Source organism: Pongo pygmaeus, chromosome 4, assembly GCF_028885625.2.
Source record: "Pongo pygmaeus isolate AG05252 chromosome 4, NHGRI_mPonPyg2-v2.0_pri, whole genome shotgun sequence".
In the NCBI taxonomy this organism is placed as follows: domain Eukaryota; kingdom Metazoa; phylum Chordata; class Mammalia; order Primates; family Hominidae; genus Pongo; species Pongo pygmaeus.
The window spans coordinates 112888298-112903182 of record NC_072377.2 but is presented as its reverse complement, the minus strand read 5'-3'; the positions used below and the strand labels follow the sequence as shown (position 1 = coordinate 112903182).

Below are 14885 nucleotides of genomic sequence, written 5' to 3'. Positions count from 1 at the left end.
TGACTTCCTACCTCACTCACAAGATTGCTTTGAGTAGTCTCATGTAATTAAGTTGGTATAGTTTTAGTAAGTACAATTCCCACTCACAAACAAAAATAAGCACCTTATAATTTGGTGGTGTGTATATACATGTATACTACATATACATGTATATACATATGCTAGGCTTTTTGTGGTTTTTTTGGTTGTTTGTTTTTTGTTTTTTTGAGATGGAGTTTCAGTCTTGTTGCCTAGGCTGGAGTGCAATAGCGTGATCTCCACTCACCACAACCTCCGCCTCCCGGGTTCAAGCGATTCTCCTGCCTCAGCCTCCCGAGTAGCTGGGATTACAGGCATGCACCACCACGCCCGGCTAATTTTGTATTTTTATTAGAGACCAGGTTTCTCCATTTTGGTTAGGCTGGTCTCGAACTCCCGAGCTCAGGTGATCCGCCCGCCTCAGCCTCCCAAAGTGCTGGGATTACAGGCATGAGCCACCACGCCCGGCTACATATGCTGGTTTTTTAAGCTTGATCATTTCAGTTCCTCTATTCCTTAATGTTTACTGTGTAACAGTGGTCTTGAAATCGTTATTGCTAAACATATAGGTGGTGGGTTCAACTCGACTCTTCTGCATTGTTTGAAATTTTTCATAGTAAAATAGTTGAGAAAAAACTGGCAAATTTGAAATGTTCACGGTCCAGAGTTACAGTAACATCTACATCGAAGATGAAATGTAAATGATTTGTCTACCAAAGCCTGAATTATTTCTTCTGAACTAAAGACATCAACCTTTGAAGTAGTGCAGAAGCTGCATCAACTTGACACTACATAGTTTTAGATTATGTATATTTAATGCTGTCAACAATCAATGCAGAAGAGAAACAGATCTTCACTAAAGGTCTTTCAAAGATGAAAACAGAAGTATGCCTATGTACTCTCTTAATATATTCCCAGCATCTTTGGAAGCATAATTCTCTTGGCTCAAAACTACTAGCAGAAAAGCTTTCCTGGACTACAAAAAGATACACTCTGCTTTCCCGACTGACAAACCTGGAGCTATTCACAAATGTCTTCTTAAAGGCAACACAGGTATATATACCAGGACTACAAATACTGCACTATAGATTTTGCAATAGTTTTTTTTTTATCCTATTCTCATTCCACATATGAATTGAAAAGTATTTTCTAATCTTTAATCACTAAAATAGTTTTGATCTATTCTCTTATTGATTTTCCATTACACTTTTATATATGGTAACCTCATCTGAGAAATTTATTATCTTAAAATATCTGGAGAAAAGGAAAATGGCAGTACACCTCTACAGCAGTTTATGTCAAAGTGATAGTGAGACAACCATTAATATATGCAACTTCTGAATTAAAAAGGTTAAAAAGCTTCTCTTTTTTTAACCGTAAGGCGGAGGAAAAAATGTAAGGCTACCAGCCTTAACAAATTATTAGATTTTGGATTGCACTACAGTGGATGGCAAAATCACAAATGTACCAAGTGCCCACCTCATAGTACAGTCCTCAATTTGTGCAAGAAGTACCCTGCCCCTACCAACACAACCCAATGAGCGTATTCAGAAAGTAGATCCTAAGGGAAACTGTAAGGCAGAAAGATGACCCCTGAAGGTGCCTCCAAACATCTCCCCAATTCTAACCGGCAAAGAGACCACAGAGCAGAAATTACCGACGACACCACCAGCTTCACACTTAAGATCTATCTCTCGATTAGGCTCTTGGAGGACACCTCTGGCCAAGTCCAGAGGAGAAAGATGAGGTGGGGGATAAAAGCGGGAGAAGGTGACAGGAGGAGAGCTGGGGAGGACCGAGCGGGTCAAGGGAGACGGCGGGGCTCCAGAGGCAGGAAGGGATTGGGGGAACACCAGGGGTTGAGGGTGCCCCGCTAGCGGGACGGCGGCGCCCAGATGATTGCCGCCGAGAAAAGGGGTGCGGGTACAGGCAAGATTGGGCGGTGCCCACAGTCCCCCCACCCACCCCGCCTCACGCCCACCAGCCCCCAGACCCCGCGACGGGGCGGAGCCACTGCGCCCGCCACAGCCCTTTCGCGCCGGCACCCGCCCCCTCAGCCTTCGGGTCCCGGGATGGTGGGAGGGGCGGCCCTCGTGGGGCTGGGTGTGTAGCCCGGCCCAAGCCCCAACCAGGAATGCTCCGCTGCGGGCGGGAGGATGGGCGGATGACCCTGCAGCCAGGGACGAGGGTTGGGGGGGGCGCTGGCTGACGGCGGAGGAAGAGCCTCGGCACAGCCCCCAACGCCCTGGCCGAATCCCGGGCGCCCCTCTGCGGGCAGGCATTGTTGCCCCCGCTCTAGGCTTGCCTTCCCTCCTCTTCACCCCCTCCCCCCGCGTTGCCCCGGGCAACAGCGCCTACCGCCGGCGGCGCGAAACGCACCTACCTAGAACCTGACAAGCCCGAGCCCCTCAGACTCCGGAGCCAGTCACCACCCCGCGTCACGGGGGCTGCCACAGCCAATAGGCGCCACTGTCACGAACCTCTGCAACCAATCCCGCTGCACTCCGGTCTCCGGGCACCCTCGAGGCCTCAGCCAATGGGCAAGAGCGGAAGGCGGGCGCAGCCGCCCGGCCCTCAGCCCCCTCCTCCACTACCTCCCAGGAGGCGGGGAGCGGCCGATTGGCCCGGGCCCCGAAGGGGCAGGACTTGGGCCCTAGGCTGGGTGGGCGCACGCTTAGCCCAAGCTGCGGGCCCTGGGAGTGGAGGCGCGGAGCTGCGGTCGCCGCCTTCTGGGCTCGCCCACCAGCCCGGGTGGAGTCCCGAGGTCTGCGCGTTTGTGCCGCTCTCCCCGCCTCGGTAACCTGCTCCTCCCTAGCGAGTGTCCTGGGCTGCCGTGGTGGGATGGAGCCGGAGACGGACGAAGGCGTCACAGGAAACTTTGGGAGGCTCGCCTGGCCGCGGCCGGGAAGTGGCCGGACCGGCGATGATAAGCTGAGGCCGCCTGGAAGGGACTACTCGGCGGGTCGGCAGCCGGAAAGGAATTCGGAGAGTTGGGGCGGAGGCGTGATTAAAATGTTAAGTGTGCCCGGAGGGCGCTGGGCGATCCCCGGAGCTGAAATCTCTGGGAAGGGAAGCCGCTTTAGGGCCGCGAGGCCCCCACCCCTAAAATAGGCACTTTTCAGCCTCAGAATTGGTCACTTTTTCCTGTACGTTCCCACGTTTTATTTGCATCTGTTATTGACGTGGATTGCTTTAGAATGGTTTTCAGCAACTCCAGTTTACTCTGAGTCCCTTAAGGACAGGAACTGTCTTTCAATCCTGTACTCCCAGTGCCTGAGCCTGCCTAAAAATGTTAGAAACTCAATGCTGGAATTGTAATGGATGTTTAAAACCATACAGCAGGTCCTGGGAGTGGCCCCCTATAATAAATTCTTACCTCTTCGGGAGTCTAGAATGCGTGGAGAACCCAAACGGGTCTGCTCTTCAGTGATGGCCGTTTCTGAAGCGTCCTTCACCAAAAGAATTTGGTGAAAAATGAGTAATGTGAACTACAAGATTATTACTAGGTGATCAGTAACAGTAGGATAGGTATTCGTCATTATTCGAGGGTGTGACCCTCCCATGTTCCTGTAGTAGACTTTTTAAGGCGGTGTTATCTTTTGCATTGGTTGAACCACATAGCGTCAATCCGGTATTTCCCCTCCCTTTCAAAAACTGAGTTACATAGGAGCCGAAGAAGAGTGGTGAATATTTTCTCTAGGCAGGTTTATTTATTTAACCATAGAGAACAGCCCTACACATAGAAAAACATAAATCTTAAGTTGGACTTTTTTTTAAGTCTACTGTTTTAAAGCTAAAGAAACAAAAACCAACATAAAAATTGTAAATAAGAGGCTTAATTCTCCCTATTGAAAATGGAAGATGAGATTTCCCGTCCCTTTTTCTCTGAGCATTTGTCTTAGAAAACTTAAGTACTTTCTTAATTGTTAAGTACTTTCTCAACTCTTTGAAATGTGTATAAATTCATTTGAGGACTAGATAGGTCTTGTCAACTGTATGCTCAGGAATGTCTCTGGACCTTTTTTTTTTTTTTTTGAAATGCTGCACATATCAAGGGAGTAGCATCCTTCCCTATCTCCCAGTTTCTGTGAGAGAGTAGGACCCTAACTTCGGTGAGCAACTTGCTCCGTGTTGCAAAACTACCTTCCGTCATAAAGACAGGAGAAGTTTGTTTTTCCTCTGGATGAAACCAATTAACTAACACATGGTCACCCCAATTATTAAGTAAAGATGTATTATATGTGACAAATGTCAGGTCCTCTTACTTGAGGACTAGTTATTGCTCATCTTGAAAACGTGTATGTAATGGGTCTATAAAAGGGCAAGATTTCTGTCTTTGCAATCTCTTAGCAAATTGCCTGTGATGTGCATCACAGTCTCGTTTAATGCTTATTCAATAATAAAAGTGTTTTGTCTACTAACGTTTGTGGAGAGGATTTCTGGGTTGGGAGATTTTGGTTTTTAATTATATTTTTCCAACAATGCCTATACCCAGAATGTTGGGATGACAAAGTTAAGGAAAGTAGTTACTTTGGAGTTTTTAAATTGTTCTCTAAAATGATGGTTAATGTTTCATATGTATTTCATAGTGATTGTTAAATGCACAAACTGTGGTTCTGTGAGTAAACTTCTTAAAATAGAAGTTAATTTTCTGTGAACATCAAATGTTATAGTATATGTAATGTCAATAAGAATGAAATGAATGAAAATTTAGTTAGGTAATGCCAAAATACAACTTTGGAGACTGCTTCATGACTGAATACCTTTCTCAAGAACCTTAGAATTTCTCCACCTTTATACAAAGGGAATCAAAATATAGAAAGATGTGGTTGGTGAATACGTTATTATGTATTTGCAGAAAGTAGCTTTCAATAAAGATATGGTAGAAATAGAGCTGTTTGATACGCAACGTGTGTGTTTGTGTTAAGGAACCCAAATCTAGAAAAACAGTAAGAATCTTTCCATATCTACAATTGTTCTCTGAGTTCTCACCTATTCATTCCAAAACCTTAAAAGTTGTCTACCATATGCCAGTCATTGTGCTAGGAAATGCAGTTGTGAAAAAATATACTTGAAGTAAATGAATGTGGCAAAAATCTATGTTTCACGTTTTTTTCCTCTGTTGGAATTATCACATTGCATTGCAACACATTTAATAAACACTGTATGTCACCTTAGTATATATTCCATGTTCTCGAATACCAAACTTTGTCTGTTCTAATAGCATTACTTACTGCAGGACATCAAACCTAGGTGGGTAATAAAAAATGATTGAAAAGTTTTTTTACTTTTTTTGATTAGCACCATCCATGCCTCACCCCATCTCTCCACCTCCCTTTTTTCCTGTTTAAAAGTATAGACTGCAAGAGGAATCTTGGTTGTGTGCCATCTTAGTTCAGTAGTTCCCATACTTACCCCTCCCTCCTTTTCTTCATCTGTGTCTCTTTTCTGCCAACTCCTTTGATTTGTGACTCTCTCTTTCTAATCCACAATTCATACCTATCCACAATTCATAACTAACCATACACATATACTGCTCCTAAAATAGAGATTGTGATGAGGTATGCAATATGGAAACCATATCTATCCTTATTCTATACATGCTGCAGTGTTTGTTTTCAGTGGATATATATATTTTTTTCCTTTTGAAAATTGTTCTCTTGAATGAATACTGTTCCTAGAGGTCACATTTGTGTGAAATTTTCTTTAGGACTGTTTTGGCTTTCCAAATTTCAAATTTTCAAAGTGGCTTAATCGTTTCCTTTATTTTTTGAATCTGTGTTAGGGAAATAGCAGGGTAGTTGGAGGCGGAGGGAAGAAAAGAAAATGAAGTAGACTTGAAGGAAGGAAACATCTATTGTCTTCAAACTAGATGTCAAATGTATTAACACCATCTCCCAACCATCTTTCCCAGCCAGCAGGTGGCCATCCTAGTACTCTAATTAATATCGGTTCTCCTGCTTTCCTGATCTGCTCTCCATTAAGAAATCCACCAACATTCGTAATCAAGACATGCCTTCTCCAAAATGCCCCTGGATCACTAAAGGCCTGTCCCTTTTTAAGCCATCCTTTTCTCAGATTTTTTTTTTTTTAATTTCTTTTTTAAAACAGAGTCTCACTGTTGCCCAGGCTGGAGTGCAGTGGTGTGATCTCATCTCACTGCAACCTCCACCTTCCAGGTTCAGGCTATTCTCCTGCCTCAGCCTCCAGCTGAGCAGCTGGGATTACAGGCATGTGCCACCACGCTCAGCTAATTTTTGTATTTTTATTAGAGACAGAGTTTCACCAAGTTGGCCAGGCTGGTTTCGAACTCCTGACTTCAAGTGATCCCCCTCTCTCGGCCTCCCAAAGTTCTGGGATTACAGGCATGAGCCACCATGCCCAGCCTTTTCTCAGAATTGACCTGTCCTTTTCCTCATCCCCTTATCCCTGGTTCTTTGTGGCTTCAGAGTTAACTGAAAAATGTGTGTGCCTGTGTAACAGTGCTGTAATAAAGAATTTATATGTGTGATATTATCAGAATCACCTAAGGATCTTTACAAAAATAGACTCCCAGATTAACTCCCAAAGATTCTCACTTGGAAAGGCAAAAAAGTTAAGGAAAGTCTATATGTTTGGCATGAGACCAGTGAATTGTTCAACATGGTGTGTTGAACTCAGGCATTTATCTCTGCTCTGTCCCGAAAATCCTTGATACAACATAAACACAGGTCCAGGTGCCTCAGCCTCCTGAACAGCTGGGATTATAGGCATGTGCCACCACACTCGGCTAATTTTTGTATTTTTATTAGAAATGGGGTTTCACCAAGTTGGCCAGGCTAGTTTCGAACTCCTGACCTCAAGTGATCCACCTCTCTTGGCCTCCCAAAGTGCCTAGGTCGAGGCCTAGGGATCTCTGAGGGGGCATGGTTGAGAAAAGAGGCTGTAAACAACAGGATTGGTTGACAGTCTGTAAAAGGAGTAGGGAGACCCTACTTCCCCCACCAAGATCACTTCCCCCACCCAGCAGCTAGGTTAACACACTAATCTACCACAATCCAGAGTCAACAAGGTTTACTCCTTGGAGTCATTAGAGAAGCTCTGATCTTGAAGATACAGAGACAGCTGAATATTACCTAGGAGAAAAGTGCCTACTGCACGTTGGGGTAAAGGGAATACGTGAAAGTCTACATACTAAACTATGAGACTTATCCTCCAAGCTCCCATAATGACTGTATTCAGGTTCCTGTCCCTCAGAGAAGATCTTAGAGGATTCCTTTTAGGGAAATTGACTTGCCTCAGGAAAAGTATTTTTATAACTAGTGAGTACTGAGGGTGTGGGGGCGGGGGGATTTTCCAAAATGAACAGATTCCCTGCCTAATCACGTCAAAAATAAGCTCTGCCAGTCCTTAAAGAAATGAAAACAGGAGGCTATTTTTCTAAAGAAAAATTCAGAGAGAGAAACGAACTTTGAAAAGTTAAAAAAAAAATTAAAATTCAATAGCAGATGATAAAATGAAATTGAGAAGTCTCAAGAAAAACAAAAAGACAAGCAGTTGAAAATATGAGGAAAAAAATGTAGGATCAATTCAGGAGCTCAAACATCTAATCTATAGAAAGAAAAAAGGAGACGGGGAGAGGGGGCAAAATTAGCAAAGAAAGACATTTCCCAGTACTGAAGGACCTGAATTTCCAGATTGAAAAGGATCTGATGAATGGCTTGCAAAATAATGAAAAAGACTCACACAAAAGCACTTAATCCTAAAATGTCAGAACAGCTGAGATTTTTTAAATTCCCTAAATGCTTCAGATAAAATAACAGAATGCAGACAAAAGAGCAGACATGAGAACAGAGAAAGGCATTGGACTTCTTAACAATGATACTGAAAGCTAGAAGAAAATGGAGCAATATCCTAAATTCCAAGGAGAGATCATTTACAATCTAGAATTCCCAATAAAAACCAACAAATCAATGAAGTCTAAGAGTAGAATAAAAGTATTTTCAGACATGCAAGATCTCAAAAAGTTTTCTTTCTATGAAATCTTTTCTCATGAAGGTACTTAAGGGTGTTTTCCACCAAAAAGAGGGCTTAAAATAAGAGAGATTGTGGCAGGACAGGTCTCACTAGCGTAGGCCTCCATAACAACTGTTTCAGTACTGACTGAGTGGTTAAGTTAAATATTAAAAGCCAGTGCTCTTATACAAAGGCTGAAATGTAAGAAAAGCCCACCAAGAGTTTTGCCTAGGCCTTTCCTGGGCCTTAGAACATGACAAAAATAACAAAATTCTTAACAGGACCCATTTAGGATTAAATAAGTTTTATTGGAGATCTGAAGATACTCCCCAGGCATCCACAAACAAGTTTATTGGGGGTCTGAAGGAACTCCCCAAACCTCCATGATTTAGCAGGAGAGAAGATAAGGGTAGTCACCCCAGTACCTGGACTCATTTACATTAAGAAAATTTACTGAGTCTCCAGAGAAAGGTCATCAGGACTCAGACCTTAGTTATAGATTAAAAGAAGTTAATCACTGATGTCTTTAGATGAATGCACACTTACACATAGACATATAGCTTAGAAGGTATATAAGCTCAGGAAAACTTTGTAATTTTAAGTTGGTCTGGCGATAACTTCCAGGCCTTCTCCCTGTAACGGAATGCAGAAATAAAACCTCTCTTCCTCCCTGTTCATTTCCATCTCATTATTGGGCCATGAGAAATAGCAGCCCGACCCTCAGCTTGTTCCAGGAAGAAGATGAAGACATGGAGTCAACATTGGAGAAAGGAAAGAGGAACATCCAGGATGATATCAAAAGAAATTTCTAGGATAACAGTTGTATCACAGGCCTGAAAGGCAGCCAGTGTAGATTGAAGCAAGAGAATGGATATCTCTGGAACTGATGTCTCCAAGAGAAAAAACAGTGGGGTCAATAGAGTTTCTGATGTATTTCATCACATGGAGAGATGTATTCCCATTCTGACCAAATGTGTGGATGACTTCTGGATAGGCATAAAAGAGATGAAACAAATGGAAAATAGAGCAATTATTAACCACAGGCGGAAAGAATTATTTTAAAAACAGAAACTTTATAAATGTAATCATAGTATTTCATGTAGCTTAGTATTAAAATTTATTGCATAATTATCTTAATCTAAGCACCAAAATTGATTAAATAAAAAATTATAATACTGTCGTTTCTATTATAGGACAAGGGAAACTGAGTAGAAGTAATGTGAGGTAGCTAAGTCCTCTTCTTCCATAGTAGGAAGTCAGCAGATAATTTCCAATATTGAAAAATCAAGGAAGAGTATTGTGAGCATGCTTCATGGTAGAAAGGGTAAACACCAGTGTTAAGAAGAGAGTTCAACTATCAGATGGTGATGGGGACTGAAGAGTAACAGTGTTTAGGGGCTGGGAGCTGCTTTTTAGTGTTATAAATGAAGATGTCATTTCACTTGTATTGCTTTGATAAAAACAGACTTAAAAAAAAAAATCCGTAAATGAGCCTGTTGCACGGCCAGGTTTGAAAGCTACTGAGAGGAAAAATAGAGCAAGGAACATCTGTCCCCATCACTGCAGATAGAATACACGTTAAAAAGGATATGCCTCTTCTATGTAAGTGACATTCTAGAGGGAAAAAAAGGGCCAGGCACGGTGGCTTACGCCCAGGCATGGTGGCTTAATCCCAACACTTTGGGAGGCCGAGGTGGGCAGATCACTTGAGGCCAGGAATTGGAGACCAGCCTGGCCAACATGGTGAAATCTTTTCTCTACTAAAAATACAGAAATGAGCTGGGCTTGGTGGCGGGCACCTATAATCCCAGCTAGGGTAGCTGAGGAGGAGAATTGCTTGAACCTGGGAGTTGGAGGTTGCAGTGAGCCGAGATTGCACCATTGCACTCCAGCCTGGGTGACAAAGTGAGACTCTGTCTCTAATAAAATAAAAATAAAATAAGATAAAAAGAAAAAAAAAGGATATGTCAATTATAATAATGTTTTATCTTTGCTTTCTAACTTAGTTCTTCACTCAATGAATATTTCTTGAGCACCTATTATGTACCAAAAGCACTGTTGAGAGGCTCTGAGGACACAACAGAGAGCTGCTGCAGGGACAGAGTTCCTTCCCTGAAGTCAAATGGGACATACAGACAATAAGCAAGAAAAAGGATTAACAGACAACCTACAGAATGTGATAAATGCTAGGAAGGAAGTGAATAGAATGACATGAGAGAGAATAAAAAGGACTAGAAAGAAGGAAACAACTAAGCTACAAGTCTTAGAATCATAGTTATATACTGGGAACTTAAGCAAATCACTTAGCCTTTCTGAGCTTCAATTTTTGCATTATTAATTGCATGTAATAATTCCAACCTCACTGGTTCTTATGAGGATTTATTAAGATGGAGTAAACGAGGCAGGACGTGGTGGTTTATGCCTGTAATCCCAGCACTTTGGGAGACTGAGGTGGATGGATCACGAGGTCAGGAGATGGAGACCATCCTGGCTAACATGGTGAAATCCTGTCTCTACTAAAATACAAAAAATTAGCCAGGTGTAGTGGTGTGGGCCTTTTGTCCCAGCTACTCCAGAGGCTAAGGCATGGGAATCGCTTGAACCCAGGAGGTGGAGGCAGAGGTTGCAGTCAGCCAAGATCGTTTTACTGCACTACAGCCTGGCTACAGAGCAAGATTCTGTTTAAAAAAAAAAAAAAAAAAAAAAAAAAAAAGATGTAGTAAACGAAAGAAACTGAAAGAATTTTCAATGGATAGATTCCTTTTCAGATATAAGGTATTTATCCTTAGGGAGCTATTGTCACCTCTTAATTGGTTTCCCTGCCTGCCACCCTAGGGCTCTGTGGTGCACATTGTCAACAGTCAAGTCACCTAACCATTATTTTCATTTTGACATTCTGATCTTCAAATGCTTTGGCTTAGAAGTGTGTCTAGTTTCTTAACCTTGGTTTCAGGGACTTTTACAAACCTACAAGGAATTTATCCAGACTTATCCCCCACCGCGCAGTTACCTCTCCCTCTTTCTCTCCAGCAATAGAATACTTTATGCCTCCACATTTATTTATTTTCTAATTTGCATACAGTAAAATTTACTGTTTTTGGTGTACAGTTCTATGAATTTTGACCAATGCATAGCTGTGTAACTATCACCACGATCAAAATGCAGAACAGTTCCAACTCCCCTCCCTACAAAATTCCCTCATGCTATTCCGTCATAGTCAACCCTATCCCCACACAACTCCTGACAACCAGTGATTTGTTCTTCGTCACTATAGTTTTGCCTTTTCAAAATGTCATATAAATGGAATCGTACAGTATACAGCCTTTTACGCCTGGCTTCTTTCACTTACCGTAACGTATTTGAGATTTGTCTGTTATTGTATTTGTCATTTTTTTCATTTTATTGAAGCGTAGTGTTTCATTGTTTGTTTATCCATATCTCAGTTGAGGGACATTTGGTGTTTTCCGGGTTTGGGTAATTATGAATAAAGTTGCTATAAACATTCACACACAAGTTTTATTGTATGAACATAAATTTTCAGTTCACTCGGCCAAATACTTAGGAGTGAAATTGCCAAACCCATGGTATGTACATATTCAGTTTTATAACTGCTAAACTTTTCTCAAGTGGCTGCACCACTTTACATTTCCACCAGGAACATATGACAGTTCCAGTTGCTCCTCTGTCTCATCAGCACTTGGTGTTGTTGGGGAGGTACTGGAGTTTGTTTGTTTTGCCATTCATATTGGTGTGTAGTGGTATCTTGTGGGGTTTAAATTTACATTTCCGTAATGACTAGTACTGTTAAGAATCTTTCCATGTGTTTACCTGCCGTCCGTGTACAGTCATCCCTCTGCATATTCCACAGATTGATTCCAGGATCCCCACATTTATCAGAATCTGTGCATACTCAAGTCACTCAGTTGGCGCTGAGAAATCTGCTATATGAAATCAGCCCTCTGTATACTTGAGGTATGCATCTGCAAATACTGTATTTTCAGTTCACCTTTGTTTTATTTATTTATTTGTTTGTTTTTTGAGAGGGAGTCTCACTCTGTCACCCAGGCTGGAGTGCAGTGGCGCGATCTCAGCTCACTGCAACCTCTGACTCCTGGGTGCAAGCACTTCTCGTGCCTAAGCCTCCGGAGTAGGTAGAATTACAGGCGCCTGCCACCATGCCCGGCTAACGTGTATATATATATATATACATATATATATACACACACATATATATATACATATATATATTTTATTATTATTATACTTTAAGTTTTAGGTTACACGTGCACAATGTGCAGGTTAGTTACATATGTATACATGTGCCATGCTGGTGTGCTGCACCCATTAACTTGCCATTTAGCATTAGGTATATCTCCTAATGCTATCCCTCCCCCCTCCCCCCACCCCACAACAGTCCACAGAGTGTGATGTTCCCCTTCCTGTGTCCATGTGTTCTCATTGTTCAATTCCCATCTATGAGTGAGAACATGCGGTGTTTGGTTTCTTGTCCTTGTGACAGTTTACTGAGAATGATGATTTCCAATTTCAACCATGTCCCTACAAAGGACATGAACTCATCATTTTTTATGGCTACATAGTGTTCCATGGTGTACATGTGCCACATTTTCTTAATCCAGCCTATCATTGTTGGACATTTGGGTTTGTTCTAAGTCTTTGCTATTGTGAATAGTGCCGCAATAAACTCACGTGTGCATGTGTCTCTATAGCAGCATGATTTATAGTCCTTTGGGTATATACCCAGTAATGGGATAGCTGGGTCAAATGGTATTTCTAGTTCTAGATCCCTGAGGAATCGCCACACTGACTGCCACAATGGTTGAACTAGTTTACAGTCCCACCAACAGTGGAAAAGTGTTCCTATTTCTCCACATCCTCTCCAGCACCTGTTGTTTCCTGACTTTTTAATGATTGCCATTCTAATTGGTGTGAGATGGTATCTCATTGTGGTTTTGATTTGCATTTCTCTGATGGCCAGTGATGATGAGCATTTTTTCATGTCTTTTTCCTGCATAAATGTCTTCTTTTGAGAAGTGTCTGTTCATATCCTTTGCCCACTTTTTGATGGGGTTGTTTGTTTTTTTCTTGTAAATTTGTTGGAGTTCATTGTAGATTCTGGATATTAGCCCTTTGTCAGATGAGTAGGTTGCAAAAATTTTCTCCCATTTTGTAGGTTGCCTGTTCACTCTGATGGTAGTTTCTTTTGCTGTGCAGAAGCTCTTGAGTTTAATTAGATCCCATTTGTCAATTTTGGCTTTTTTGGCCATCACTTTTGATGTTTTAGACGTGAAGTCCTTGCCCATGCCTATGTCCTGAATGGTAATGCCTAGGTTTTCTAGGGTTTTTATGGTTTTAGGTCTACTGTTTAAGTCTTTAATCCATCTTGAATTAATTTTTGTATGAGGTGTAAGGAAAGGATCCAGAGGTGAAGGGGGTACAGCTCAGGGGGTAGAGCATTTGACTGCAGGAAAGGATCCAGTTTCAGCTTTCTACATATGGCTAGCCAGTTTTCCCAGCACCATTTATTCAATAGGGAATCCTTTCCCCATTGCTTGTTTTTCTCAGGTTTGTCAAAGATCAAACAGTTGTAGTTATGTGGCGTTATTTCTGAGGGCTCTGTTCTGTTCCATTGATCTATATCTCTGTTTTGGTACCAGTACCATGCTGTTTTGGTTACTGTAGCCTTGTAGTATAGCTTGAAGTCAGGTAGCGTGATGCCTCCAGCTTTGTTCTTTTGGCTTAGGATTGACTTGGTGATGCGGGCTCTTTTTTGGTTCCATATGAACTTTAAGGTAGTTTTTTCCAATTCTGTGAAGAAAGTCATTGGTAGCTTGATGGGGATGGCATTGAATCTATAAATTACCTTGGGCACTATGGCCATTTTCACGATATTGATTCTTCCTACCCATGAGCATGGTATGTTCTTCCACTTGTTTCTATCCTCTTTTATTTCATTGAGCAGTGGTTTGTAGTTCTCCTTGAAGAGGTCCTTCACATCCCTTGTAAGTTGGATTCCTAAGTATTCTATCCTCTTTGAAGCAATTGTGAATGGGAGTTCACTAATGATTTGGCTCTCTGTCTGTTATTGGTGTATAAGAATGCTTGTGATTTTTGTACATTGATTTTGGATCCTGAGACTTTGCTGAAGTTGCTTATCAGCTTAAGGAGATTTTGGGCTGAGACAATGGGGTTTTCTAGATATACAATCATGTCATCTGCAAACAGGGACAATTTGACTTCCTTTTTTCCTAATTGAATACCCTTTATTTCCTTCTCCTGCCTAATTGCCCTGGGAGAACTTCCAACACTATGTTGAATAGGAGTGGTGAGAGAGGGCATCCCTGTCTTGTGCCAGTTTTCAAAGGGAATGCTTCCAGTTTTTGCCCATTCAGTATGATATTGGCTGTGGGTTTGTCATAGATAGCTCTTATTATTTTGAGATATGGCCCATCAATACCTAATTTATTGAGAGTTTTTAGCATAAAGGGTTGTTGAATTTTGTCAAAGGCCTTTTTTGCATCTATTGAGATAATCATGTGGTTTTTGTCTTTGGTTCTGTTTATATGCTGGATTACGTTTATTGATTTGCGTATATTGAACCAGCCTTGCATCCCAGGGATGAAGCCCACTTGATCATGGTGGATAAGCTTTTTGATGTGCTGCTGGATTCGGTTTGCCAGTATTTTATTGAGGATTTTTGCATCAATGTTCATCAAGGATATTGGTCTAAAATTCTCTTTTTTTGTTGTGTCTCTGCCAGGCTTTGGTATCAGGATGATGCTGGCCTCAGAAAATGAGTTAGGGAGGATTCTCTCTTTTTCTATTGATTGGAATAGTTTCAGAAGGAATGGTAC

The 14885-nt window shown here is 41.8% G+C and overlaps 1 protein-coding gene and 1 pseudogene across 11 annotated transcripts in view; both read right to left on the bottom strand.

Annotated features, from left to right (window-relative positions):
- Window positions 1–2300, bottom strand: part of LOC129036223 (probable serine/threonine-protein kinase PkwA) — a 36433-nt pseudogene extending 34133 nt beyond the window's left edge.
- The window catches only part of FER (FER tyrosine kinase), a 461370-nt gene extending 456262 nt beyond the window's left edge, over window positions 1–5108 (bottom strand). For 4 of the 11 annotated variants that reach the window (XR_008502853.2, XM_063665119.1, XM_054489928.2 and 1 more), the window contains exon 1: window positions 2402–3008. The gene's annotated coding sequence lies outside the window, so the exon portion shown is untranslated. Of the gene's footprint in view, window positions 1–2401; window positions 3009–3394 lie in introns of those variants that run through there. The other 7 variants (XM_063665120.1, XM_063665117.1, XM_054489923.2 and 4 more) reach the window with 6 other exon arrangements.
- Between the last annotated feature and the right edge of the window lie 9777 nt (window positions 5109–14885).